Below are 5,490 nucleotides of genomic sequence, written 5' to 3'. Positions count from 1 at the left end.
GAAGACAGCTTTGTTAGCCCATGCAACTCTACTCCAAGGAAGACATGACCAAGCAGGTAGCAGATAATCTTGAGGGTCTTCTTCAGTCTTCTCTAAGATTCCTCAAGAACTGCAGCACCTTTATCTTCATCAGTGTCTGTCTTCAGAGGTTCTTGGAGGGGTTTTGCTGCTGTCCTCAGGGTTTTTTTACTTGAGTTACCAGGTTTTATTTCACCTTCGTGCATGGGTGAAGGATATGCATAAAAACCTCCACTAAATTTGGCAGAATCTTATTAAATGATTGTAGGAGGAAGGTGGTGCCCGTCTTTTGTAACTTAATATTCTTTATGCATATTCTAGGCAGGTGTTTTGGTGCTTTACTGTTGTTCCTGCTACAGCAGAACTAGCAACCTGTTTACCCTCTTTTTCTAAACTCTGCAATTACTTAATAAAAACAGTAGTTGTTTTGAAGAGAGATCAGTTCTGTATGGATTTGTAAAAAAAGCACTAATGAAGCAGATCTGGGGAAACAACAAGGCAAAGAAAAGAAGAGAAGGAAGAAGAAGGAGAAGGCAGCATAGGAAGAGCAGCCTCAAGAAGCCTCAGCTGTATTGGGAGAAAGAAAAGAGATGGGCATTGCATCCAGACAGTGGAAGAAGGGAAGTATGACTATAAAATACCAGGAGTACCACCAGTCCTCCCACGGTCCACTTGCCCCTCCTGTCCTTTCCCTGCAGCATTGCAGGCTGGGTGTTGAAGAGCTATCAAAGAGACTTCTAAACTGTTTGTTTGTTTGTTTTTTTCTTTCTGGAAGTTTACATATTCATAGAAATAAGAACTGTTGGAAACAATTTAATTTTCCTTCCTTCCTGTGGGAATGCTGAGAGGTTTCAAAATCTGATTTCTACCAGTGTGTCTCCTCCTTGATGGCTCAGCAATTGTCCTGGGAGTCTAAGGCCCTCTAGCTCAAGGATGCATATTCTGCTCTTCTTGTGTCTTACATTGGCCTCTTCATGTCTGTCCAAATTTTTTTCCAGATCCTCCTTTCCTGGTTATATCATCTCTCATCCCACATCACCCAGATTGCCTTCTTATCTCTCTGTCTTGGTCCAAGGCAATTTTGGGGTTCTTCACTTGGAAGGTATTATGGAATTTTAAGTCTTATTTACTCCTGAAGCCTTTGGTTGCAGCAGCTGGAGGGGAGGCAGCTGTGTGCTTGGTTGCAGATAGAAGTCTTAGTGTGTGCAATCCTCACAGCACAGAGGCATCTGAAATGTGTTAATGGATTACCCTGTTGCTCTCCTAAGAGGCAGTAAGGTGCTGGATCCCATCTGGGAGGCAATGAAGGCTAGATGTGTCCTAGATCAAGGACCTGGGCTTCCTTCCTAGTCTAGCTGCCTGCATGGGTTTGGAGGCTTTGCAACGTTTTGCATCATCACAACTGAAGTGGTGCAGCTTTCTGGAGGAGAAAAGTCTGTACTGAGGCAATATTTGAGCTGTCAGATGGCTTGCATTCACATTGTAGTTGTTCAGCAAGCCCTTTACATCTCTGTGGGTCATTCTGAGAGCTTGTCTTGCAAGGATTTGTTGACAGGCCTTTTTGTATGAGGGAGCTGAAGTCCGTGACCAAAGACTTTTATTTTTACTGGTAGCATTCAGACAGGTTTTTTTGCTGTCTTTTTGCCACTTCAGCTTTGCCCTTCAGCAGGGTTGCACATGCACAGCTGTGGCATGCTCCTAACAGAGCAGTTTGTGGTGGTCAAGCTCCTGCTCATTGACTAAGTGGCTTCAGGTTTTGCTTTTGCCCTGTTTTTGGAAGCACTTGGTCCCTGTATTTGTTCATTACTCTGATTTGCCATCAGCTTAGCTTAGCCTTCTCTTCCTTTTCTCATCAGTTCCAAAGCCACCTCATGTGTCATTTGGTTGTTGCTGTGTTTGCCTTGTAATATTTAGTCTATAAGGTTGCCAGAACATGTTTAAATACCAGGTCCAAATAAATAATCGACTGTATTAACATCCTCTGATCCAGTTTTGGGGGCTGTTTTCTTCATCTTTTGGTCATGTTAAATTACTGCTATTGTCATTTCTCCTTTTTATATACTATTATGAATCCATGCATGATGAAATCTTGAAGTAATAAGAATTGCAAGATTAAAATTCATTCATTTACCATAGCCTCTTGGAACCAGGCACAGCTGAGAGAGGAACAAACAAATCAATAATCCAATAGCAAGGATTGTCTCTTTTAGCAATGCCCTTAAAGCAAATAGATCTTTTCCCAAAGAGCAATTAGTATTTTAGCAACTGAAATTAGCATAGAAACAGAGCTGAAGGAAGTGCAGAGCTTAATTTAAAGAAGTTTGGATAGTCATTTGGACTCTAAAGCCTTAAACAGGCAGAGTAAATACCATCCCTGATAACAGTCTTTCATCTACAACACATTCCTCTTGCGTGTGCATGGTGGGGGATGTTTTGGTTTTGTGGGATTTCTGGGAGTTGTTGTGGATTGTGGGTTGTTTCAGTGTTTGGTTTTTTTTTTAGGAATGGGTGGACGTTGAGAGTTTTAAGTAGGTCAAATAAAAATCTAATTATGTATCACAGTCAGGTTTCTTTCATGTCTGCACTTTAATTTCTGAAGCCCAGCTGTTTATCAGCATTGATTTAAGGAAAAAGGAGAGAGGGAGAAATCCTTGCTTTGAGGCTTGTCCTAACATGAAAAAAGGCAAAACTGCACGCAAATACTGGTTCTATTCTTCTTCTGCCTATCTTTAAAGATATTTACCATTTCCAGCATATCACCTCACACAAATATCATCTTTCAAGAGACTGTTACATTTTGCACAGGTAATTGGGTGTTGTCATCTTTCCTGTGCATTAATGTTGCTATTTAACTGATTCCAGTATGCTTTTCATGGTCAGTGGAGTGCCTGAATACTTAGGACTCAGGTAGTTCAAAAGGCAAAGCTTTTTGAAAAACCTCATTGTTTTGCCTATGTTTTAACACGGGCAAATCCTCAACAACTTCTCCTTGAATGTTTCCAGTGTTCCCATGTGGTGGAGTGGGAGCCTCCCAACGTCACCCTTCCAGCTCCATGTCACATTTGACCTCAGTTTCTTTCCCCATCTACTCATTTTCTGTCTCCACTTTCTCTTCTGTCTTGGTCACTCTTGCAGGTTCTGAATTTCAGATGTATTGTCTGACTGCTGTCAGTTGGTCAACATTCAATTACAGTTTGTTTCCTGCTGTTTGAGCATCAGTGCAGTACTCCAGAGGCTTAAACTGAGAAGTGAGACAAGGGTGTTTTGGGAAAGACAGCAGCCTAATTAAGCAGAGGTGGTAAGACTTCTGGTCAAGAGCAGGAGGGAGCTTAGCAGAGCTGGGAAAAGAGAGGACAAATTATGGATTATGTTGTGTTTATGCTCACCAGTAGCATCCTCAGCCTGAAGGACTGGTGGCCCGTGCTGGCAGTGTGATGGGACTCCCTCATCAAGTCTCCAAAATGACACTGATTTTGTAAGGGGAGGTGGGAGCTGATTTGCTCAAGTGCAAGGCTGCAGTTCAGAAGGACCTAGCGAGGCTGGAGGGATGGGTTAACAGCTGTCTCAACAAATGGACAAAAAAAACCCCAAAAAACCCAAACCACGGAGTTTTGCGTCTAGGGTGGACTGGCTGTGTAGCAGCTCTAGTGATAGGGACTTTGCCAGCCCTGGCAGCACTGAAGGATAACAGCTTTCAGGGCCTTTTCAACACAAGTGTAGCCAGTAGATCAGGGAAGTCATTATTCCTGTTTTTAATTGGCACTTGTTAGACTGCATCTAGCATGCTGCATCCAAGTTGGGTACAAGAAATAGATTCTGATAAACTTCTGTCAGTACAAGGGAGGGGTGAAATAGTGTTGAGCAAGTGGCTTGTGAGGAGAGGTAGAGGGAACTGGACTTGATGATCTGGGGGAAGGGATGGCTTTGGGAAAGGCATGGGAGAAACCTAACAGCAGCCTTCTGCTGTGTGCAGGGTATTGAGAAGATTAAGATAGTTGTGAGAGATGATGGTGGTAAATTGACACAGGGGACATTCCTACTGTATGCAACCAAAACATTATTTCACCAGGGTGATAACAAAGCATAGATTTGAAGTCTCTGTCCTTCAAGGTTTTCAGGACTTCACTGGACAAAGCTCTGAGCAACCTTGTCTGAATTCAGTGTTGACCTTGCTTTAAGCAGTTTAGACTAGAAGACTTCTGAGGTCCCTGCTGACCTGAATGATTTTGTGAATCTGAGAAGCAGAATGGGAAGTCCTCACCTTATAGCCATGGTATAACCTTTATCATAGGATCTTGAAGACCTCTGCAAAGCTGACTTGGTGAAGACATTGTCCAAATTCTGGGACAGGAGCTGTTGTAGTGATCTGTTAAGTTGGTACCAGCACAGTCATTACTAGTCCTGGGTTCCTTATCCCCGAGGGTCGTTACCCAGACCACGGGCAGAATTACTACATTGGATGCAATAATTCTGAGGCTACCACTGGAAATGCTGTGGGCTACAGAAAAGGCTACCTTCCACCCACCCCAAGGAGGAGCATGTCCCTTTTCTCTTTCTCCTGTGTTAGGGGATGGTGCATGGCTAGCCCTAAAGGCTGAACATGTTTAGGGAGCATGGAGCACCTGGGTGACAGGACAGACCCTGAGGACACAACTACTGCTTACTCAGAGGTAAGAAAATACAAAGGTGTTCTGAAGCACACTTCAAAAGCCCTCTGGGACAGTGCTCTCTAGCTGCATCCTAGTGGCTCATAGCATTTGTGAGTAAAGGAGTGTGAAGGGAGCATGACTTCTCTGTTTTAGGGCACTTTATTTGTCAAGATTAAGTTTGATTCGTGAAGAATGTGATTTTAGAGGATCTAGATTCAGGGTTGCAGATGCTACTTTACAATAAAACTGGAGCATTTTCCCTGGACTTCATAGTCTATGATATAGATGTTAATGAGCTTGTTGCCTTGGACACTACTGATTGTCAGTAGACCTTTATGCAGCATCCTGATATAGAGCAGCTCAAATAAATCACATTCTAGAAAGGTCTGTTCTTCCTTGCAGGAAAAATAGGAAGATTTCGATTAACTAGCTTGAACATGTCTGAAGGTAGTGAAATGATTAATTTTCCCAGTGTCGAAATGAATTTACCTTCTAGGTATTACAGTAATGAGTGTCACAGAAAAGTGGATAAAGAAATTAATTATTTTTTGGCTTAGCAGAGTTTGAACTATGTGGCATGGTACCAGCAAGACTTGCACGTAGGTGGTAGAGATGTAAAAAAGAACTTATGGAGTTTTCTCTTCCATCCATCAAGTCCACTGGAGAAACCAGTGGTTGATCATGCAAAAAAAGTATGCAAGAAATTAAAGAGCCTGTCATAATACATCAATTGGATAGTAAGCTTTGATATGGCATTTTATAATTTTGAATTCTTGAGTTTGGAAAATTAACAATGCTCTTTGATGTAAAAATCTTTCAAAGC

The sequence above is a fragment of the Merops nubicus genome, unplaced genomic scaffold, assembly GCF_000691845.1.
Source record: "Merops nubicus isolate BGI_N331 unplaced genomic scaffold, ASM69184v1 scaffold12251, whole genome shotgun sequence".
NCBI classification, from domain to species: Eukaryota; Metazoa; Chordata; class Aves; order Coraciiformes; family Meropidae; genus Merops; species Merops nubicus.
Note: the sequence above shows the minus strand (reverse complement) of the source record.